The sequence below is a fragment of the Melopsittacus undulatus genome (genome assembly GCF_012275295.1).
Source record: "Melopsittacus undulatus isolate bMelUnd1 chromosome W unlocalized genomic scaffold, bMelUnd1.mat.Z SUPER_W_unloc_3, whole genome shotgun sequence".
Classification (NCBI taxonomy): domain Eukaryota; kingdom Metazoa; phylum Chordata; class Aves; order Psittaciformes; family Psittaculidae; genus Melopsittacus; species Melopsittacus undulatus.
Genome location: NW_022993945.1, coordinates 1,003,481 through 1,028,487, shown reverse-complemented (window position 1 = coordinate 1,028,487; position 25,007 = coordinate 1,003,481). Strand labels below are relative to the sequence as shown.

Sequence of the window (25,007 nt, the reverse complement as noted above, 5' to 3'; positions counted from 1 at the left end):
TCTGGCTCATTATAATACAAAGCGGGGATAGATAATAAATATGTATAGGCGGATTGAGCAACCTCATGTCTATGTATACCTTAAGAGAATAAATGTAAAGGGAGAACAACCCTGAGGTGTGCATGCTTTGGAGGAGCTTTCCCCATGCACCTCAGTGCTGAATAAAAGCATACCTACTTTACAACTTTAACTAGTTGTGGAGTCTATCCGCGCATCACAGTGGTGCTGGCTGCAATCTGGGCTGGTCAGATAGCTTCACACCCAGGAAAACCAGATGAAGTGCTGACCAGGCTTCTCATTGTACCTTTAGCACACCCACCCTGTGCAGCTGATCACCTCTGTACCAATAACACCACACAGCGCCCGACCTGACACAGACAACGATGGTCTTGCCTGAGAGCACCGGCTTGGCCACGGCAGGTGAAAGCCCCGAGATCTAAGGAGTCCCCACTGCCGTCCAGCCCCACAAACTTTCACTCCAAGCCCAGTTGTTATTTGCCCAGCGCCTCTTCCCGCCCCGCCTTGGTCCCGCCCCGTTCCGACCAGCAGCGTTTCCTGGGCTGGCCTTGAGATGTGGTTGTCCGCTGCTGCGACTCCTGGTCCCCCTCCCGCCGCAGGTTGTTGCGTGCGCTATGAGTTAATTGCGAGGCGTCTTTCCTTCGTCTTCGGCTTCTGATATTTGCTGCCGCTTTGCTTTCTCGTTCTCCTTAACGCTTCTGCTAGGGAGCGCGGCCTGTGCAGCTGTCCGAACACAATGAGGATGCGCGGCTGGGGCCTTGCCGGAGCCACCCGCTGCCCAGTGTCAGCCGGGGGTGAAGCGTGTCCTGGCCTGGTCGTGAGAGAGAAATGGTCTTACTTCTGCCAGCTGTAGCGAGCACTGGTAAGTAAATAATTTGCATCAGTAATACACGCGGTGGTCTTCGGTTATACTTTAGAGTACAGCGAACTTTGTTGACACAACCAAGTGTTATTAACGTGAGAAAACAATATCGGACAGCGACAAAACCATCCTTTTTTAACTTGGACATTTTCGACCTGCAGATTAGGATGTGCATGCCTTATTAATTGTGGTGTTTATTCAGCACACTGTGGTTTCAGCAGCTTGAAAGGATTGGCATGCTGCTAACATCTTTGTTTTTGTTCCAGAAGTACTACAGAGACGGCTGTCATGGAGGGAACCAGGCAAACCAGGATCTGTCGTCCACACAAGATAAGTGAATACTCAAAGGTTTGTATGTTTTGTGTAAAACCCCAAATTACAGAAATAACAAGAAGGTTCGAGGGGGGTGGGTAGTGAAAGATCTCCATTGGATGAACTGTTTGGAGGAATGTGAATATTCAAAGCTTTTTAAAAGAGGTATGAAAATGGTGGTCTACTTGCTCAAATAGTTTTGATAGAAAAAGTTGCTACCTAGCAATTAAAAAAAAAAAGAAAAAATCATCAGCAGCAAATGGGCATCTGCTCATCATGACTCATAACTTGAAAAAGAAACCCACTTCATCACAGCATGCTGGGGAATGGACTCAGTCAGAGATCAATATGATCAGACAAAAAGCCCTTTACTGCAAAGCATTAACACCTTATAAGGTGTTAATCGCTTACACACACCTACAGCAATTTGGCATATCATGATTGGATACATGTCTTGAAGACCCTTAGTGACTAGCATATAATTGGTCAAGCACAGGTGTGAGAACTTGACCTTGAAAGCTTGCCAACAGTCCACAGTTCTCATCACTCAGTGAATTCCAGCTTCTTATCTTGCTTGCTTCAGGTTCCTCAGGCCTCTCATGGCCTTGCTGTATCTTTCAGAGTTATTCAGATTTCATGTACCAAATATTCATTCTCCTGTGAGAACACTGTCTCCACAACAGCACAGTGTTTTCTCTGCACCAGAAATTCAGTCATTAAATTCAAAGTGTTTATTTTGGGAATTTTTCACACTGATCCATCTTATAAAGTCTAAGCGAGCCACAGAAGCAAAGCTGGGATTCCTCTTTGGATTTAGTCTTTGGTTTGTGCAAAATGGGAGTCTAGATCCCATAAACAGGGGTTATTCCAGTGAACTCAAGATGTGAGGTTAATTTTCTTTGCATAGAATATCTGTCTGCACAAGTACATTGATTTTAGTTGGGAACCCAGAAAAGTCCACCTTAGGTTAGCTCTTTATGCAGGTCACCAGGATGATGGCCTAAGGTGTGTAAGATGTTGATGTCAGCTGCAATTATTATGTTTGCTTTGTTTCATACCAGTGGAAACTGCTTTTCTGTTCTGGGGTGAGCACTAGGTTACAGAAGCTGCAGAGCTAGTACCTTGTACTGCCAACAACAACTAGAAAAGAGAAACTTTTCAGTGCCTGTATCTGTCTTATCAAAGTCAAATGAGACAAATTTTCTCTTGCATCACCGATGGGAAGTGGTACTGCGTTAACAATCTGAAAGAAATTTGATCTTTGAATCTGAAAGAAGTTAAAATACTGCTCTGATACAATTGATAAAAGATAAATAGGGCTAATTTTTAAATACATCTCTACCAGTATAATCTTTCCCTGAGTGCTGATCCTGTCTACTGTTCAAGTGGTTTAGTCTGAGTTTAGTAATAATTCAGTGTATTAAAAATTAGTTAACTAGACAGCATTACTTTATTTTCTTGCTTAGACAACAGCTGTCACTATCTGTTAAAATTACTGGATAATGCTAAAGCCATTCTACAGAATATAAGTAGCTTGAGAAAAATGTTCAGTACAAAATTAATCTTGGTTTTGAAACATGCAGCTATCAGCTTCTGTTATTTGCTCACTGAACCAAAGAACTTGCTAAGAGACTGAAACCTATTAATGTATTCTGAGTCCATCCAATGCTATACATCATGATTTGATGCTTGATTTCTGAAGTAGCAGCAGTTCTGCATGGCAACAAGGCTTTTGGGAGTACAAGTTATCAGGTGTGTGTGCTGCTGACTTGACATCCAGCCAAGTAAATAGGGATCTCTGGCAAATTTCATGTTCTGGTCTAATCTTGTTATGCACGATGGTATTAAGAGAATATTAGAGAGAAATGATTGGCCAATTTAAAGATACAAGAGGGAATATGTTTTTTGGTGTAATCCAATAACTGTCCCCAAATAGTCATATGCAGAAGAAGGTGCTGTAAGATGTTAGTTATTGCCTATTCATCCACTGTCCTTTATCATAGTTGCCATAAATCTGTTTGTCCTTTGCCATATTTATTCTTCTTCCCATCTCCTCCATCCCCTCATCTCTGATTTGGGCTCCTGTGTGATGCCACCTTTTTTCAGCTTCATAAAAATGACGATAAAAAACTTCACAGTCCTTAAACCCTGTATTTTTTTTTCTGTTACGGATCTCTGGCAGTTTTATTCCTCAATGGAAGTTACTTTGTTGTTTATGCCAGAGTTTCCTTTTTAGGCTCAGTGATGTGATTAGGCAATGAGTATAAGGCAAATTAAAAAGTTTTGGCCCAGGAAACCTATAATTACGGAAGCCTCTTCACTTAGATTGGTTTAACTCTGTACACTTGCATGTACAAGGCTACTCCAACAGAAGGCTTTTTGGCAGCTTAGTCTCCATTGTTTAAAGAAGAACATAAGCAAAACTAAAGAGAAACTACTGGGCTATCATGCTAAGAGCAGCACGCTTGGTTATTAATTTGGGTCTCACCTTTGGTGGAATGCCTGTCACTGTACCACTAGCTGCTAAAAGGTAGATATAGGAGGCAAGGTTCCCAAAGTTGGTGTTAGCTCGGGAAGATTGGATGCCATCACGTCTGGCCAGTGGTGAGCTGCATGCCTCAGTCCTGGTTATCTCCTCAGGTAGAAGTACAACTACCAAATTATGTACACAGAGTGCAGATCTAGAGCAAGGGTTGTGTGCACGGGAGAAAAATTGACTCTAGGACTTGAACCTTTCCCACCCAGGTGGGTAGGAGGTTGTCTCACCATGTTTTAACCAACCCATTAATGGCTTATCCAGACAGCAATAATCATGTACTTTCTGTTCGGGGAAACCAGGAAAGCCACGGATAGTTGGGATTTCTAGGAGAAGCAACAGATTGGTGAAGGAAAGGTTGAATGCCTGAGAGCCTTGAAGAGACCTCAGGTCGTCTGTGTGACTGCCATGTAGATATGGGCTGCTATGCCTTTTCAGGATGTCACTTCTGGGAATGCAGCCTGAGGATATAGAACTGAGCAAGACCCAAGGTCTTGCAGCTAGAACTGTTCAGAGTTAATTTAGGTTTAATGCAAAGATGTGCTTCCTTTCCACCTCCTTTCAGTTCTCTTACATGTTCTTAAAGGCTCTGCAACTTTGCCTGGTTTGGATTTGGTAATTAAAGTTACGTATTCGCATTTAACTTAACCTGACTATCAGGCATTTCAGTTGTCATGGTTTAAGCCCAGCCGGTAACTCAGAACCACACAGCCACTTGTTCACTTCTCCCCTTCTTCCCTCCACTGCTCCCAGAGGGATGGAGAGGAGAATCAAAAGAATGCAGCTCCCATGGGTTGAGATAAGAACAGTCCAATGACTGAAGTATAATACAAAGCTACTTCTACTACCACTAATAATAATGATAAGGGAAATAACAAGGGGAGAGGATACAATTGCTCACCATGTGCCAACCAATACCCAGACTGACCCGAGCAGAGATCTGGGCCTTCTGGGTAACTTCTCCCCCCTCAGTTTATATACTTGGCATGATGTGCTGTGGTATGGAATACCCCTTTGGCTGGTTTGGGTCAGGTGTCCTGTCACTGCTTCCTCCTGGCTTCCCCTCCTCCCTGGCAGAGCATGAGACTCAAAAAGTCCTTGATGGGAGTAAACATTAGCAACAACTAAAAACATCAGTGTGTTATCACCACTGTTCCCAAACTGAAGTCGAAAGCTACTAGGAAGGAGAAAAATGACTGCTACTGCTGAACCCATCCTCTGGAAGGATGGCCCTAAAAGCTGCATTGCCTGACATGCTGGCGTAGCCAGCCCCTTCAGTATGTGTTCTGCAAGACATTCAAAGGGTAACAAAAACATTTCCATTTTAGTGGTTCTTAAGACTGGTAATGTGAGTCTGCGAGAAAGAGGCAAACATTGGTTGCTTCACAAGCTCTGTGGCACATACAGAGCTAGTGGGAAGAATGTCTAGACTGGAGGGATCTCAGAAAGGCACTTAATGGACATGTTCAGAGGGCATTTTCCTCTTTTTTAAAAAAGGAAAATACTTATTGTACTCATTAAAACATAAAATACCTTGGCTTCTGGAAGCAAGTAGTCATCTTATGGGAATAGGTTATCCACATGTGTGGCTTTGCATATAAATAAACAGCTATTATTTTGAATGCAGTGTGTGTGCCTGGAATAATATGGAAAGCAAGATTTTACCATAACAAGCTTGGAAATGAAGAGCTCTGAGAAGATTTAAGAGGGGGCAGCTGTCAAGTAAGCACTAACTCAAACAAAATACATGTCCTGAATGAAAAATTGTCGTACTGCTGCATGTGTCTCTCCCACTCCAAATATTTGGCAAGTAACTCGGTTGAGAAAAAACTCTGTAAGAAATCATTTGGGGGACAAGTAAGAAAGGAAATTTCAACAAGATGTCTCAAAGACAATGAGTTGAAGAGTTTCAGAAAACTGTGCCTGCATAAATCGTCAGAGAGGAGGTTTGGATGCAGCATTGTGGAGGAGATAGGAGTAAATTTTCTTTTTATATATATATAAAGGGTGAGTAGGAAGCAGTTAAAGTCTTCATAGACGTTTCAAAGTGAAGGTGAGGGGTTTGGGTGCTTGTACTATGTTGCTTGCCAACTGTTTCAAGTCAGAATTTATCATAAATGTACAGCACAAATAAGCGATTCTCGCGCTTGTGTATGACTACATTTGGTGGAAAAACACTTTTGTACGTACTGAAATTTATCTTGGTGAAGATAACACCTACCTAATAGTGTTTGTTTATTCCAGGTATACAGGTGGGATGACCATTCCAGTCTAGTTCTTCAGAGCCTGAATGAGCAGAGGCACTGAGGCCTCTTCTGTGACATTGTCCTTGTTGTGGATGAACAGAGAGTCCCTGCCCATCGGAACCTCCTTGCTGTTTGCAGTGACTACTTCAACTCTATGTTCACCATTGGTATGTGAGAAGCCCACTAAAAAGAGGTTGAACTTTTTGGAGCCTCTTACGTTGGTCTCAGGGTTGTGGTAGATTTCCTTTATGGCAGTAAGCTGTCTTTAGATGGAGGCAATATCGACTCGCTCAATATGTGCTTGAAACAGCTCACCTGCTGCAGATCCAAAAGGTGGTTGATTTCTGTTGTATCTGGAGAATGAAGTCAGTGAGGAGAACTACTTTTACTTGCAAGAGCTGGCCTCTGTTTACAACCTGAAGAGCCTTGACTCCTACATTGATTCTTTCATCTTGCAGAACTTCAGCACACTGTCTTTCACCCCGGACTTCCTGCAGAACATTTCCTTGCAGAAGTTGTGCCAATACCTGGACAGCAGCAACGTGCAGCAGGAGTGTGAGCATGACTTGCTGCAGGCTGCCTTGCAGTGGCTTACCCAGTACCCAGAAAGGGAGAACGAGGCTTACCAGGTTCTGGATAACATTCATTTTTCCCTTGATACCTAAAAGTGATCTCCTCCATCGAGTCAAGCCTGCTGTCTGCTCTCTTCTTCCCAAAGAAGCAAACTGTGAGGGGTTTATAGAGGAGGCAGTGCACTATCACAACATCACGGCTCAGCCAGTGCTGCAGAACAAGCGGACAGCCCTGCGGACTTGCGAGGAGAGGCTTCTCTTTGGGGGTGGGGAGGTTTCTGAATGCTGCCTGGAACTGAGTGATGATACCTGCTTCCTGGACACCAGAAAGGAGCAGTGGGTAGCAGAGATCCCTCTCCCAGCCAGGCAAAGTCACCACTGTGTTGCACTCTTGGGAAGCTTCATCTTCATAGCTGGAGGCAGCTTTTCAAGAGACAGTGGAGGGGATGCAGCTTCAAATCTCTTATATAGGTATGTTCCCCTCTGTAACCAGTGGATAAAGGTGAGACATGAGCTGTATTGTTTTTCTGCTTAAAGTCCTTAATGTTTAGTGTGTTTTCTTCTTTTTGGTGAAAGGACAGGGCTCATTGCAAATGGAAATTCAACCTATTTAAATTGAAAAAGCAGCTACTTGAATCCTTTGTGGGAGTGCTTATGTTACGGTAGAGGACTTTGGGGCAGATTTTCAACTTCACTTAGGATTTGGGTGTCTCATCTGTTATTACCATAATGTACAGTGAAACAAGAACCTTAGACCAGCTTCCCAGCTGATAAGCTCGAAAACAACAAATACCAGCTCTAAGTAAAATGTGACATGCTGAAACTCTGAGATTAACAGCAACAACTTAGAGAGCCAATAAATCAGCACTGTGATAAGTGACTATTAATCACAGTAATGTTTATGACAAATGCAGTTAGACACACTCTGGCAAGATCTGTCGTAATCTCAACCCTTTGGACCCCACGTTGGGGAGGAGAATCGAAAGAATGTAACTCCCACGGGTTGAAATAAGTCCCGTAACTAAGGTATAACACAAAACCACTAATGCCACCACCAATAATGATAAGGAGAATAACAAAGGAAGAGAACACAAAAGCTCACCACCTGCCGATTGATACCCAGCCCAAACGAGCAGTGATCTAGCCCTTCTGTTTAACTGCCCCCACTTTTATACTGGGCATGATGTGCTGTGGTGTGGAATACCCCTTTGGCTAGTTTGGATCCTACCTGGCAGAGCATGAGACTCAGAACAACTAAAAACATCGGTGTTAGCAGCGTTTTTCCCTGGCTGCATGTCAAAACCACAGCACTGCAGCAGCTCCTAAGAAGGAGAAAAATGACTGCTACTTCTGAACCCAAGACACTAACAAATCAGTGCTGCTAATTTGCAATAGAGTATAATAGCAATGTTTTCAGAAGAGTCATTCCAGATTTCAGTTCATGCAGTTAATAAAATTTGCTCTATATTCAATATTACATGTGAAATACGAATTCACTTCTCTAAACAAGATACAAGGTTTTATTAATGGACAAAGTCAATAAAGCAAAAGCAAACAGCGCTGGGCTCATGACCGTAGGCAGAGGCACAAATGATTAGTAATTGTTACAGGTTTATGTACTTTCACAATTCCATTAGTCACATACATATTCATAATTCCTGTGTATAGGCAGGGAACATTATAATTAAGTCCAGTAATTTATTATCATAATTCTCCTCCTCTTGGTATCTGCGCACTGCTCTTCAATAATTGTGGGCAAGGGTCTTGAGGATGAAGTAAGCAGTCTTCCTCTTGTGAGTAGGGGTCTTCAAGATGAAGTAAGCAGTCTTCCTCACAGTGTACTTTTCACCTTTGGCACAGTTGAACGCCCCAGTAATCACACAACTCACTAAAACCAGCCATATCTGTAATTATTCTGATAACTAGCAAAGATTTAAAACAGTGTGACCTTCCTGCAAAATTTATAGCAGGATGGGCAGACGAGGAGTATCCTAAGCTGGCAGATGTTTGGGAGGCTCTGTCTCTAAACTAACTGATAAGTAGAAGGATGGTGTGAAATAACTCATTCATGCTTAATGGGATCACTAAATCTTCTTATTTCACCACAGAATTACAACACAAACAGTGTTCTTTAAAACTAAAGATACTTTAGAGGACTAGTGTGAAACAACTCACATTTAGTTGGGCCACTAAATTCCACAGGCTAACAACATAAACATTGTTCTCTTTCTACAACCTAAGTTAAGCTAAAAAGTACTTTAACTCTATATTTTACAGGCCCTAGCTTTTCTTCTATCAAGCATGCAAACCCCCCCCTTTCTTCTCTTTACCTTTACAGATTCTTCTATTATGCGACTCTGTTTTGCTCATCTTGTGTCTTTATCAAGCTTTGGTTTTGTTACTATAAACTTGTATAGTTGTATCCACATAACCACACCTATGATTTGCGAAAGCCAATACATTTATGTGTTTATCACATTACATTAAACTGCTCCTTTTAACACATCAAACCACTGCAGTGCTTTAAATTCTATACTTCCCCCTTTCTTACACTGTGCAGACACTGGTGTTCAGCAGCTAAAACCTGATTGGACAATGAAAATGATATATTGCTCGTATAAAAAAATTAAACAAAATACTTGAAGCAACTTTACAGTGATAGACATTTACTCTGTAACAACATACAAATTTAACACCAAGGGGAAGAAACAGTTTCAGCACAACAATTTTGTATGTTAGAATCAGGTAATTAATTTGTTTTGCAGTGACATTTTCTGGAGTCATTTCAGCAATACGTATTCTATAAGGAGTAGAAAGATCCAAGGAGTCTTGATTAATGTGCAATGTCCTTCATTGTGTTACTGTAAGCAGGGGAGTATATACCCCCTTCTCACTGGGAAAGAAATCACATAGACTGGTCCAAGCCAGGCAGATTTGCTACCAGCTCCCTTGATCCAAACACAAAGACATTCGAATACCAGGAGCAGCAGGTGGTAAGCTTCTCTACAAGCCTTTTGTGCCCTATTAGCAACTGGCTTGGGGGTGCTCAGCCAAGCAGGAACAGAAGTGGTTCTGCCCTTTCCCTGGGGCAAGCAGACCACTAGGTGGTAGCCTCTTCTGGCAAAACCAGGCTTTATGATGGCCCAGAAGTCTGTTCACCTCCTTTGGTCCTTGCAGCAGGGTCGCAGGTCTGACTGCGGGCACATGCAGGACAACATCTCCACAGACATTAAATTGAGAACTGCAGCTGAAGAAGACTCCTTTCACACTCACTGCAGAGGTTAATACTTTCAGAGAGCAGTACAGGTCTCAGTGGTGCTGCATCAGCCTCTGAAAGCACTAATTTCTTTACATTGATTATAACATCACTGTTGGGTTAACTGACTCTTTACTTAGAGGTCTCAGATATTTGTCTGACTTTGGGAAATAGAAAATCTGGGCCACAACAACCGCAGAATTTCCATAAGAATAAACTAGTTGAGATAGATCTAGATATGACATGATATATATAGAAAATAATTACACTGGCAACTAAATTAAATTTTACCAAGGGGATGAAAAATTACATTGTAGAAAGGTATTTCAGCTAACACCCCAGGGAATCATCATGAAAACTGACTACTCTAATGCAAGAAGTGATACTTCCAGAGCAGGGGCAAAGCTAATGAGGATGTCTCCCAGATTTCTTCACACTATATCCATCTCTGGGTAATGGCTTAAATGCAGTTTTTATCGACTCCCTTGTAATGGTTGTAAAAAGTGACAAATTAAATGAAATGTGATCCTGAATCAGTATTTTGCTTTTAATCTTATTAAGAAATGCAAATACACTAAAATTATTCAAGTAGTTAAAATAATTACACATCATGGAACAACAGTATTCCAAACATTAGTGACCATCAGCCCGTATAACTATAAACAATAACATTTTCCATACCTGCTTGCATATCTTAATGTATTTAGAGTGTTTTCACATGATGCCATCCCGGGAGAAATTGTAACGATATGAAGAAAACAAGTCACGCATTAATAAATCACTTTGTACAGATGAAAGGGTAGTTGAATTTGAATTAACATTTTTTTTAATCTCCACTTTCATTTGAGGTGTTCTACAAAAACTGTCTACTATGTGCAGGTGTCCTAATACAATGACATCTCAAGAAGAGATATAAAGTCAAAGCTTCAATTTAATTTTTTTAACCATACCTGAAACATTAAGAATTCATAGAAAATTCAATTTCCCCAATTTCACAGTCTTTGTAACATAATATGTAAATGCAAAACTCTAATTAAAAAAAAAAGACTCCTCAAAGAGGGAAATATGCAACTCAGCAGAAATTAAGTGAAATGTATCCTGCAAACAATTACCAGATTATTTATATATATATATCTTTGTAGATTGTTCAAGCAGACTAATTTTAGAAAATTTTTGGCCACAGTACAAAACTGTACTTAATAATATTAAAGATAGGCATGTGTTTAAATATTTTCCTAAGTAAACATTTATTTTTTCTTTTTTTCTGACCTGGGCATTATCTATAAATAATACTTGATAGCTAACTTATTATCAAACAGCTGGAATCTAGAAGTCTTTCCTTTACCAGTTAAATAAAATACCCTGAAGATCTCACCTTCTTTTCAGCACTCAGCAGAAAATAACTGTGATCAGGCAACAGTGTTCAAGGCCAGGTTGGATGAAACCTTGGGTAATATGGTTTAGTGTGAGGTGTCCCTGCCCATGGCAGGGGGGTTGGAACTAGATGATCTTAAGGTCCTTTCCAACCCTAACTATTCTATGATTCTGTTATTCTATTTGTCCTAATTTCTCTCAGTAGTCCAGTTTTTTCATCTGTGATTCTTTCAGGAGAGCCATAAAGGCGCTATCCAGGACAAGCCCCTCTATGATCCTACACTAGCATTTTTTCAGACTGAAACTGATGAAGATTAGAAAATCCTAGTCTTCTCTTTAATCCTGCTGCTGACATTACTGTACAAAAGCACAGGTAGTCATCATGAGAGGAATTTCTCCTACTGGAAAGAAAGGAAAAATATGTGGTGAGCGGGAGTTAGAAAGTTTAAAGAGCCTGCTATTACATATACTTAAGTTTAAACCTCTACTACTGGTATGAATCAGTTAGTAATGAAAACAAGTGTAGATTTAAAAAGTTCATATGATTTCATGTCTCTCTATAAAGCATTCTGGGTGCTAATTAACAAAGACCTAGAAGTTGTTAAAATCCTTCCAAAGTCATTTAAAGTGAAAGGTATATGCATCTCCTCCATCAGTTTAATCTTTAGAGTATACCACACAAGGCAAATGCCATAACGCCCCAACTTTTGCATATATGGTACAGCTCCTATAGGGAAGTGCTGATACCCCCTTTAAGGGCAGAAGAATCCATGCATAAGACTCAGTCTGTACTTCATCATATGTCCTCATGCCTCAAGAAGTTCGGTCCAGGCAGGACAGGGGGACTCCAACCTGTCCATCACTCGCCTCCTCATTCATAATTCCAAATGATGAAAAAAGCAGCACTATTTATGGACAGGAATACCCTTAAGACCTGTAACTACCATTCTTCCTATTTTGAATGTGTCTACATTGCTTACAAGCCACCACAGTGGGATCATTGGCCTTTTCGGGACATTGAAGTCACCAAGTTCCTACTCTCCTCCTGGAGAGCTGAGGGATCTGGCACTTCATCTATGACTGCAACATGTCAAGGATGCAGCACATCAAAATTAAATACTGGTTAAAAAATTAGACTGTTCTATGTAGCTACCTTGCAAATTTCAATTTATGATATATTATCCTGATATGTAACTCTTCAAAACCAACTTGAAATATTATGGTAAATGCTCCATCCCTGGCAGTGTTTAAGGCCAGGTTGGAAAGAGCCTTGGGCGACATCTGACATTTGACCCGGGGAATTACAGACCAGTCAGTCTCACCTCTGTGCCTAGCAAAATCTGGGAGCCGATTCTCTTGGAAGGCATGCTAGGGCACATGAAAAACAACAAGGTGCTTGGTGACAGCCAGCATGGCTTTATTAGGGGAAAATCCTGCTTGACCAATCTCGTAGCCTTCTATGACAGGGCTACAAAAGTGACGGACAGGGGTGGAGCAGTTGACATCATCTACCTGGACTTGTGCAAAGCATTCCACACTGTCCCACATGACATCCTTGTCTCTAAATTGGAGTGACATCAATTTGATAGGTAGACCACTCGGTGGATAAAGAACTGGCTGGATGGTCGCACGCAAAGAGTTCTGGTCAACGGATCAGTGTCTGGCTGGAGTTCAGTAAGGAGTGGTGTCCCTCAGGGATCGGTGTTGGGACTGGTCTTGTTTAATATTTTTGTCGCTGACATGGACAATGGAATTGAGTGTGCCCTCAGCAAGTTTGCTGATGACACCAAGCTCTGTGGATCAGTTGATACGCTAGAGGGAAGGAATGCCATTCAGAGGGACCTTGACACGCTTATGAGGTGGGCTGATGCCAACCTCATGAAGTTTAAGCATGCCAAGTGCAAGGTCCTACACCTGGGTGGGAGAAATCCCAGGCACTGCTACAGGTTGGGCAAAAAGGAAATTCAGAGCAGCCCTGCAGAGAAGGACTTGGGGGTGTTGGTCAATGAGAAAATGAACATGAGCCGGCTTCAGTCTGCGCTTGCAGCCCAGAAAGCCAACCATATTCTGGGCTGCATCAAAAGGAGTGTGACCAGCAGGTTGAAGGAGGTGATCCTGCCCCTCTACTCTGCTCTCATTAGACCTCCCTTGGAGTATTGTGTGCAGTTCTGGTGTCCTCAACATAAAAAGGACATGGTACTGTTAGAACAAGTCCAGAGGAGGGCCACGAGGATGTTCAGGGGGCTGGAGCACCTCCCATATGAAGACAGGCTGAGAAAGTTGGGGCTGCTCAGCCTGGAGAAGAGAAGGCTGCGTGGAGACCTCATAGCAGCCTTCCAGTATCTGAAGGGCGCCTACAGGGATGCTGGAGAGGGACTCTTCATTAGGGACTGTAGTGACAGGACAAGGGGTAACGGTTTAGATTGGATATAAGGAAGAAATTCTTTACTGTTAGAGTGGTGAGGTACTGGAATGGGTTGCCCAGGGAGGTTGTGAATGTTCCATCCCTGGCAGTGTTCAAGGCCAGGTTGACTGAAGCCTTGGGTGACATGGTTTAGTGTGAGGTGTCCCTGCCCATGGCAGGGGGGTTAGAACTAGATGATCTTAAGGTCCTTTCCAACCCTAACTATTCTATGATTCTAATTTCAGTTTTTGGCTTTGCCTTAATATTTTCTGTACAGGCATCTCTTCAGTTTCACTACTTCCTTGGTACAGTTTTAGCATGCTTACCCACAGAAATTCTTCAAAGAACCGTACATCAAAATCTTCTCATATTACATCTTTGCTTTTATCATGACCAACAGATGGAATGGCTTTTGTGTTACATGAACAGTTCTACAGTAGTTCAACTAATCCTCCAGCTGCAGCCATATCCTTGTCGCCTTTTGTAATTTCTTTGAAACAGCTTCTTCCAAAAGCCAGGCCTGAAACCGAGGGATGATAACCCAAGAAAGCATTGCAACTGTGAAGCATCATAAAACAGAACTAAACAGGCTCACAATGAAACCATGATACAGAACAGAACAAAAACAAAGGCAAGTTTGCTTTAACTAAAGTGATTCTTTAAAACTTCACCACCTGATTTTTCTAGAATGGACACAGCTCAGATAAACAGAAAGACTGAAGCTGGTTGAATGTAAATTTCACATGCAGATGCTAAAAAGGACTCGATACTTATAGGTAAGCAAGGAAATGCATTGATTGATTTTTTTTAAATTTGGTTGTACATTACTACTATACTATACCTACAACCTGAGGACCTTGCTGACACTGTCCAAGCTCGCTAGGCCCTGGCAGATAAACCTCAGGTGTAAAGGGTGGGGCCAGTTCTGCACACGCTGTGCCTCACCTAAAAAATCCACTGCACAGGCCCAAAGGGTTTACCCACACTTGCAAAGCCCTGTAGCAACAGGCAAGGGATGAAACGGCAGGTGATAAGGTGCACTGGAAGTCACAGACCCAACCCTGCATGCAGGCAGTTCAGGACATTGGTCACTCGAGACTGACCCAGAAGATGACAGTCTTGTTAGGCAACATCCTGAATGACCAAGCAGCCTTTTTTTCAAGGAGAGCACTGCTTGCTCCATATGGAGAGAGGTCTAGAAAAGGTGGCCTAACAAAAGCTCATCTCCCCCTCCACCTGGTTGGCTAGCCGCAGCCAACAGGCATCTTCTGTTGCAGTCGATTAAAGACAAAGAGACAAAGGCCTCCAAAGGTGTGTCCAGATTGACACTCGCATGATGGAACATCAGAACTATGCTTGATATGGCAAACAGTGGGTGTCCTGAGTGCTGTTCTGCGCTAATTGCCCACGAACTGTCCCAACTCAACATTGATATTGCTGCTCTCAGTGAAGTTTGCCTTCATGAGGAAGGTAGCCTTAAGGAACATGGTGCTCTCAGTGAAGTTTGCCTTCATGAGGAAGGTAGCCTTAAGGAACATGGTGCTGGCTATACACTCTACTGTTCAGGCAAATCCAAACCTGAAAGTAATCTTTCTGGAGTTGGCTTCATGATTAAAAACTCCATCATCTCTAAACTTGAAAAATTACCAATAGGTCATTCCAATCATATCATCTCCTTAAGTCTTCCACTACACAATAAGCAACATGTTGTTCTTTTCAGCATATACACTCCAACTCTGCAAGCTGACCCTGCAGAAAAAGACAAATTCTACTCCGATCTGCATTGCCTCACTCAAAAGGTTCCTATAGATGATAAGATCATAATCCTTGATGACTTCAATGCCTGAGTAGGTAAAAACTTTGTAGCCTGGAAAGGAGTACTAGGCAAGCACGGTGTTGGTAGCTGCAATGATAACGGTCGCCTCTTGCTAGAGCTTTGTGCAGGGCAGCAGCTTACCATCACCAACAGAATTTTCCAGCAGAAAGACAGACTGAAGACAACCTGGATGCATCCTTGATCAAAACATTGGAACCTTATTATGTCTTAGTGTGCCAGAGGAATGTTTGCGATGTCTGTCACACCTGAGTGATGCCTAGTGCAGAATGTCAAACAGACCACCACATTGTATGTTGCAAATGTAACTTCCACTTCAAGCCCAAACCTAAGAGGGGCGGCATTCCGAGGAGGAGGCTCAATGTTAATAATCTTCAAATAGCTGCAGTGAGGGACAGATTTCAGTCTAACCTTCAAATTAGGCATGAAGACCATCTTATAGATTCTTTTCCTGAAGCGCTTTGGCAACATAATAAAAATAGCATCCTGCAGTCCTCCGTAGAATCTTTTGGGTTCTCCTTAAAGAAAAACAAAGACTGGTTTGGTGATGACAATCAGGAGGTCCAGGAATTGCTGACAAAGATGAGATCTGCCCATCAAGCACACCTCACTCAGCCATTTTGCCATGTAAGAAAAGCTGCCTTTCGTCTTGCATGCAGTAAACTCCAACAGAAACTTTGAGACATCCAGAACAAGTGGCGGCTCAGCCTAGCAGAAAAGATTCAATTATGTGCAGATTTGGGTGACCACAGAGAATTCTATGAGGCCCTGAAAGCAGTGTATGGACCCACATACCAGGTTCAAAATCCCTTACTTAGTGCAGATGGCCAAACGCTTCTTGCAGACAAAATCTCCATCCTGAATTGTTGGTCTGAATATTTTCAAACACTCTTTAGTGCTAATCGTGTAGTCCAAGACAAAGGAATCCAGCACATTTTACAACATCGGGTGAAAAATGAACTGGATATAGCCCCTACCATGGGAGAGAATCTTAAGGCTATACAGCAGGTGAAAACAGGCAAGGCAGCTGGGGTCAACCGAATCCCACCCGAAATCTGGAAGTACGGAGGCCAAGCACTTCATGCTAAATTTCACGAGCTAGTTGTGCGCTGTTGGGAACAAGGTAACCTACCATCAGATTTTTGTGATGCAATCACCATCACTCTGTATAAGAGAAAAGGTGTAACGTCAGACTGGTCAGGTTACCGAGGTATAACTTTGCTCTTCATTGCTGGAAAAATTCTTGCAAGAATAGAATCAAAGAATCATAGAATAGTTAGGGTTGGAAAGGACCTTAAGATCATCTAGTTCCAATCCCACCGACATGGGCAGGGACACCTCACACTAAACCATATCACCCAAGGCTTCATCCAACACAGCCTTGAACACTGCCAGGAGATGGAGCATTCACTACCTCCCTGGGAAAACCATTCCAGGACCTCACCACCCTAACGGTAAAGAATTTCTTCCTTATATCCAATTTAAACCTCTGCTGTTTAAGTTTCAACCCGTTACCCCTTGTCCTCTCACTACAGTCCCTAATGAAGAGTCCCTCTCCAGCATCCCTGTAGGCCCCCTTCAGATACTGGAAGGCTGCTATGAGGTCTCCACGCAGCCTTCCCTTCTCCAGGCTGAACAGCCCCAACTTTCTCAGTCTGTCTTCATATGGGACTTGCTCCAGTCCCCTGATCATCCTCGTGGCCCTCCTCTGGACTTGTTTTAACAGTACCATGTCCTTTTTATGTTGAGGACACCAAAACTGCATACAATACTCCAAGGGAGGTCTCAAAAGAGCAGAGTACAGGGGTAGGATCACCTGCTTTGACCTGCTGGTCACGCTTCTTTTGATGCAGCACAGAATACGGTTGGCTTTCCGGGCTGCAAGCTCACACTGCCGGCTCATGTGCACTTTCTCATTGACCAACACCCCCTAGTCGTTCTCCGCAGGGCTGCACTGAATTTCCTTTTTGTCCAACCTGTAGCTGTGCCTGGGATTGCTCCGACCCAGGTGTAGGATCTTGCACTTGGCATGGTTAAACTTCATGAGGTTGGCATCAGCCCACCTCACAAGCATGTCAAGGTCCCTCTGGATAGCATTCCTTCCCTCTAGCGTATCAATCGAACCATGTAGCTTGGTGTCAATGGCAAATTTGCTGAGGGCACACTCAATCCAACTGCCCATGTCACCGACAAAGATATTAAACAAGACCGGTCCCAACACCGATCCCTGAGGGACACCACTTGTTACTGGTTTCCAGCCGGACATTGAGCCATTGACCACAACTCTTCGCGTGTGGCCATCCAGCCAGTTCTTTATCCACCGAGTGGTCCACCTATCAAATTGATGTCTCTCCAATTTAGAGACAAGGATGTCATGTAGGACAGTGTTGAAAGCTTTGCACAAGTCCAGGTAGATGACATCAACTGCTCCACCCCTTTTCATCATTTCTGTAGCCCCGTCAGAGAAGGCCACCAAATTGGTCAGGCAGGATTTCCCCTTAGTGCAGCCATGTTGCTGTCACCAAGCACCTTGTTGTTTTTCATGTGCCCTAGCATGCCTTCCAAGAAAATCTGCTGCAAGATTTTGCCAGGCACAGAGGTGAGACTGACTGGTCTGTAGTTCCATGGATCATCCATTTTCCCCTTCTTGAGAATGGGGGTTATATTTCCCTTTTTCCAGTCATCGGGAACTTCACCTGTCTGCCATGATTTTCCAAATATGATGGCCAGTGGCTTTGCAACTTCGTTCACCAGCTCCTTCAGGACCGAGGGTGGATTTCATCAGGTCCCATGGACATGTTGATGTTCAGGTTCTTAAGATGGTCTCAATCCAGATCCTCTCGTACAGTGGGCCCAAGGTCTTCATTCTCACAGTCCCTGCTTCTGCATTCCAAGACTTGGGTGGTGCTGTCAGAGCCTTTGCCAGGGAAGACTGAGGCAAAGAAGTCATTCAGAACCTCAGCCTTCTCCAAATCCTGTGTAGCCAGATCTCCCGATAGCTTCCGGAGGGGGCCTACGTTGTCACTAGTCTGTTTTTTATTCAACACATACCTATAAGAATCTCTTCCTTTTATCTTTAACATCCCTACCCAAGTTTAACTGAGTCTTAGCTTTCCTAACCTGGTCCGTAGCTTCCTGGACAACATCACTGTATTAATTCCAGGCCACCTGTCCTTGCTTCCACATTGTATAAGCCTCTTTTTTCCTTTGAATTTTTCTCAGCAGCTCCTTATCCATCCAAGGAGGTCTCCTGGCCCTCCTGCTGCACTTCCTTCTAGTCGGGATGCAACACTCCTGAGCTTGTAGCAGGTGATCCTTGAATATTAACCAAGAGTCTTGGGCCCTCCTGCCCTCTAGAGCTAAATCCCAAGAATACTATTGAACAGATTAGTACCCACTATCACAGAAGAACTTCTACCTGAATGTCAGTGTGGTTTCAGGTCTAACAGAAGTACCACAGACATGGTATTTGTTCTCAGACAACTGTAAGAAAAGTGTAGAGATCAGAATAAGGGGCTCTATGTAACTTTCGTTGACCTCACCAAAGTTTTTTACACTATGAGTAGAAAAGGCCTGTGGCTGATCTTGGAATGATTAGGTTGTCCGCCCAAGTTCCTCAAAATGATTATTCTGTTACATGAGGATCAGCAAGGCCAAGTCAGATATGGCGATGCACTCTCTGAACCCTTCCCAGTAACCAGTGGTGTGAAATAAGGTTGTGTTCTCACACCAACTTTATTCACAATCTTCTTCAACATGATGCTTCAAAGGGCTATGGTAGACCTTGACGAACAAAACGGCATTTATATTTGATATCGTACTGATGGTAGCCTGTTCATTCTAAGGCGACTGAAGGCCCACACTAAGACCTTGAATCATCTTGTCTGTGAACTGCGTTTTGCTGATGATGCCGCCCTTGTTGCCCACACAGAAGCTCTGCAGCGTTTAACATCTTGCTTTGTGGAGGTGACTGAGCTTTTTGGGCTGAAAGTCAGCTTGAAGAAGACAGTAGTTCTCTACCAACCTGCACCACAAGAAGTTTATCATCATCCTCACATTACCATTGGCGAGTTGGAGCTTAAGTCAGTTCAGCAGTTCAGCTACGTGGAAAGCATTATTTCCCTGGATGCCAAGATTGACTAAGAGATAGACAACAGAATAGCAAAGGCCTATAGAGCCTTCGGAAAATTCCATAAAAGAGTCTGGTGCAATAAAGACTTGAAGAAAAGTACAAAGATTAGTGTCTATAGAGCCATTGTACTGTCTACTCTTTTATATGGGTCTGAATCATGGGTTATCTACTGCCATCACCTGCGACTCCTCGAACACTTCCATCAGCACTGCCTCTGTACAATGCTAAACATCCATTGGACTGACTATGTGTCAAACGTTACTGTCTTTGAACAGGCAGGGGTCACCAGTATCAAGGCCATAGTGCTGAAATCGCAGCTGCTCTGGGCAGGGCACGTCTCTAGAATGAAGGATCATCACCTCCCTAAGATTGTGTTTTACGGTGAACTTGCCACTCTTTGCCGCAAGAGAAGTGTCCCAAAGAAGAGATATAAGGACTCCCTGAAACAATACCTTGGCCTTGGCCATATTGACTATCATCAGTGGTCCACCTTGGCCTCCAATCGGGAGACTTGGAGACACACTATACATAATGCCATTGTCTCCTTTGAGAACACATGCAAATCTAGTCTCAAAGAGAAAAGGCAAAATAGAAAGAATTGTGCCCTGCCTATACCACCCAAGGAGACCTTTCGTTGTCCTTTTTGCAACCGGATTTGCCTATCCCACGTTGGCCTTTTTAGTCATCAACACACTTGTAGTAAGCATGGGTAAAACTCTTCCCAAATCTTCATTCGCGAAGTCAAGCCATGAATAAATGAAATGAACTTAGGGTATACTTAGGGTATACTTAGGGAGAAAAGCAGATCAGACAGGGAGAGGGGCAACAGACTTTTAGCAACTGACATTACAAACTAGAACTAGTAAGAAAAGTGTATGTTGAATTCATAATATGGCAGCCAACTAGTGTAATTAATTTTCATTTACTATAATGATTTTTAGCTTGCTTATTACTGAAATTTTAATATTGGATTGTCTCCTTAATAGTAAAAGAATTATAGGACACTGACAGCTTCTAAATTAATGGAGTTTTTAAACTACTGTTGCTTTTCATCACAGCTCAGAAAACCAGGTATCAAAATGATAGTACTACTTCCATGTAGAGACATTACAGAAATAATTTCCTGTTTCAAAAATATGAACAGGTTAAGACAAAGTTGATGCAAATAGCAAATCTTGAATTAGCACCAAAACCCACTCTTCTTAACATACTATTTTAATTCAAACTTGACAATAACCTCAAGGGTGTCCTGGCTTCAGCAGTAGCAGACTTTTTTTCTCCTTCTTGGTAGCTGGTGCAGCGCTATGTTTTGACTTTCGGGCTGGGAATGGTGCTGATAGGACCTATGTTTTGAATTACTGCTCAAATGTTTACTCTGGCCAAGGACTTTCTGAGCTTCATGCTCTGACAGGGAGGATGGGAGGCCAGGAGGAAGCAGAGACAGGGCACCTGACCCAGGCTAGCCCAAAGAGGTATTCCATACCATAGCACGTCATACCCAGGATGTAACGGAGAGTTACCTGGAAGGGCTGGGGCTCTGGGGGGTTGGAAGAGGTATCGGTCGGTGCTCAGTCGGGCAGGGTGGGGTGAGTTATGGTTTGGCGGCTGGTGAGGTGTTGCATTCTCTTCACTTGTTATTTCCTTTATCATTATTATTATTATTATCAATAATATTATTGGTAGTAGCAGTAGTGATTTTTGTTATACCTTAGTTATTAAACTGTTCTTATCTCAACCCGTGGTAGCCACATTCTTTGGATTTTCCTCCCCAGCTCTCTGGGAGTTAGGGGAGCAAGGGGGGGAGTGAGTGCACGAGATGTGTGGCTGGGTTTAAACCACGACAGTTCTTTTTTGGTGCCCAATGTGGGGCACGAGGGGTTGAGATAACAACAGATATAACTGTTTTTTTAATCACTCATCACAATGCTGATTTACTGGCTCTTAAAGTTGTTTCTCTTGATCTCACAGTTTCAGAATGTTGTAACTTACTTAGTCCTGTATTTGCTGTGTTAGTGTTTATCAAGTGTGGGGCTTGGGTTAAGGTTCTTGTTTCACTGTACTTTATGGCAATGACTTGTAATATGGGGGGGGTTCAGCAGCGGGGCGGGATGGACGTGGCCGTGGACTTGTACGTGGCCGTTCCACTGCTCTTCACTGTCCTTGCCCTTGTCCTCGCCTCTGTCTTCGTGAGGCTGCAGGGAGCTGAGGAGGAGCGGTCCCGGGAGCCGGCGGCGGCCGAAGCGGCCCTGGAGAGCGGCCCCGGGGACCAAGTGGCAGCAGGAGCGGGACTGGAGACCAGGAGGGAGCGGCTGCCAGTGGAGGAGCTTGGGCCAGTGGAGGAGTGGAAAGAGGCGGCAGCTGAGCAGCGGGAGCAGGCAGCAGAGGAGCCGAGCCCCGCCACCAAGCCCAGCTCCGCGACTGCCGAGAGCATCCCCCAGAAGTTGCCCGCCGAGCCGCAGCACGATGCAGGAGACCACGCAGCATTTCCCAGCAAGGCAGAGGAGGAAGATCTGGACCTGGGAAAGGAGAAGCTGGTGGTGGGAGAGCTGGCAAGCACAGCAGCTACATCAGCCCCAGTGACAGCAGCATCATTTGAGAGTTCTGAAGGTTTTGAATGGCCTTTGGGTACCCTTGGGACCTGCCTGCTGATTGTGATGGGGATCGGCATGTTGGCACACACACAGTGTGTTCTACCCACAACCATTTTGTCTGATCTCAAAAGTTAAGCAGAGTCAGGTTTGGGTCTTGTCTAAGGTTAGACAACTATATAGGAGCACCAGGAGATTTTCCCCAAGGCTGGTCAGTCATGAGTGGCAGGGCATGTGGGACAGTATGGGTGTCCATTGGGCTCCTCCAGTGCTTTGGAAGCATCATAGGTGGAAGGCAGCTGTATGGAGTCTCCAGCAACAAATTGCAGAAACTGATGAAGGGGAGGCCCATGACACTTCAGGCCGTTATAGCAGAGATGCAACATAGAGATGGACTCATCATCGAGGGATGGACTTAACAATGCACACTATTGCCCAGGTTATGCACAAGTGTGAACACTGCACACAGCCTGTAATGCTCTGAAAGACTGTTACAAGAGATGGAGCCTGACATCAAGGACCAGATGGACTCAGCAGCATTATAGGGACTGGACCATGCACTAAGATAAGAGTGCACTGAGATAAGAGTGATGGTATATTAAAAATGTGAGATCTGAACATGACGTGAATGGTATGGAATAAGGGGTGGATACTGTCCTGGGTTCAGTAGTAGCAGACATTTTTTCTCCTTGGTAGCTGGTGCAGTGCTATGTTTTGACTTTCGAACTGGGAACGGTGCTGATTGGACCTATGTTTTGAGTTACTGCCCAAATGCTTTCTCTGGCCAAGGACTTCCTGAGTCTCATGCTCTGCCAAGGAGGAAGGGATGCCAGGAGGAAGCAGAGACAGCACCTCCCAAAGAGGTATTCCATACCATAGCACGTCATATCCAGGATGTAATGGAGAGTTACCCGGAAGGGCTGGGGCTCTGGGGAGTTGGAGGAGGTATTGGTCGGTGCTCAGTCGGGCAGGGTGGGGTGAGTTATGGGTTGGTGGCTGGTGAGGTGTTGTATTCTCTTCACTTGTTATTTCTTTTATCATTATTATTATTGGTAGTAGTAGTAGTGATTTGTGTTATACCTTAGTTATTAAACTGTTCTTATCTCAACCCGTGGTAGCTAAATTCTTTGGATTTTCCTCCCCAACTCTCCGGGATTTAGGGGAGCAAGTGGGGGAGTGAGTGCACGAGCTGTGCGGCTTGGTTTAAACCACGACAATAGGTCTTGAATACAAATGGAGAAAAAGGTTCAATGTTTTTGGCATATATGAAAATTGGAAAACCAACATATGATTTAGAAACATTTATATCTTTTTGTACCGCTTTTTAGACCTCTGCAAGACCTCCACTTATTTTTATTTCCCCTTCCCCGTATAATTTATGTCACAACCACCAGTAGAGCAGAGCCTTTCACTATAATTAAAAAAAAAATTTGTATGAAAATGACCCAAGTATGTTGTATGGGTATTGCACTGAAAGCACTAGCCAGCACAAAATCAGCAAGTAAGCTAAAAAACCAAAACAGCTTTATTCAATTATATTTGGAAACAAGTGATAGCATCAGTACAATGTTGATTTGATTATTTATTTTAGTACTAAGTCAAAACAGGCCATAGTTTTGGAACTGTCAATTCCAGTTTTTCAACATGACATACAATTTTGTAATAACACATTACAATTTTGTGATGTTTTGCGAGATCTCTTAGAGTCTGATACAAGTCTTCTCCCGAGTTTATACTCAGATAAAAAAGTGATCAAAGTGACTTTTGCGTTTAGATTCTTTATATAAAACCACAGTGCTGGTGCAGAGAGTAGTAAACTTAAGCAAAGCTAGCCAACAACAGTGATAAGTTCTGGGCTGTTCAAGACTACTGTTCCCCCATGTGAGAAAAACAAAATACTTTCACTATTTAGACTGAACCTTTTTTGAGCATTATAAAACAAACAAAAATTTGAATATTTAAATATTTCTTATCTCTCTTGATGTGCTCTAGATTAATGTATGAAAATCTGCAAAGTGATTGTATCAGACAATTTACTCTAAAGAGTAGTCAAAAATGGAGTCCAACTTTCAAGGGTTATTTTAACAGATTTCTTAATTCTTTCTGGATATGGCACTGTTGTGCTGTTTTCTTTTTTTTGTTAATTAATTATCAATGGTAAATAAATCTGTCATAAAGGTAACTTTTTATCTTTTCTTAAAAAATATATAGAGAGAACAATAAGAATATTTCTAGCTAGCATTTCAGAGTATCAAAGTCAGTCATCTCCCATTTTAGGTGTATATCAGAAAAGTATTCAAATTCAACTGCTGGGATTTTTTTTTTCTTTTTAAACTACATGAAAGTTATTTTACCTGTCACATCAGTAGACAATGTAGACAAGCAAAGCCTGCAAAACCACTCATTTTAGTAGTAATTGTTATTATATGTAGAAGGATTCCACCTACTCAAAATCAATAGAAACATTTCAATTACCTTGAGTGCTAGAAGGCTTTTGTTAATTTCTGCACCTTCCAGTCATATCTGCCTATCTGCACTGGAAGTATCTGCTCCGCTTTCATTGCCAGCCAGATCAATCAAAGAAAATTTACCATGCAATTTCCCTTTAGTTCTAAGAATAATCTGAAATACTGCATGGCTTTGAGATGAGTGTGCATTTGTGTGGAGACAGTGTTCTCACAGGAAAATGGACATTTGGTACATGAGCTCTGAATATCATTGCAAATGTCTGTCCGGATGTCCTTTGACAAAAGAAAGGAAAGACATATGAATAGGTGAAAGACTATACATGTTAAACACACTACCATCGGAATGTTAGTACTTTCAGGGCAGAGTCCTGTATTTACCCTAATAATTTGATGTACATAGTATAA

General features: G+C 42.9%; 1 pseudogene; it reads left to right on the top strand.

The window, feature by feature from the left end:
* The first annotated feature begins 553 nt into the window (after positions 1-553).
* LOC117438237 (kelch-like protein 36) lies at positions 554-24,131 on the top strand (annotated as a pseudogene).
* The last annotated feature ends 876 nt before the right edge of the window (positions 24,132-25,007 follow it).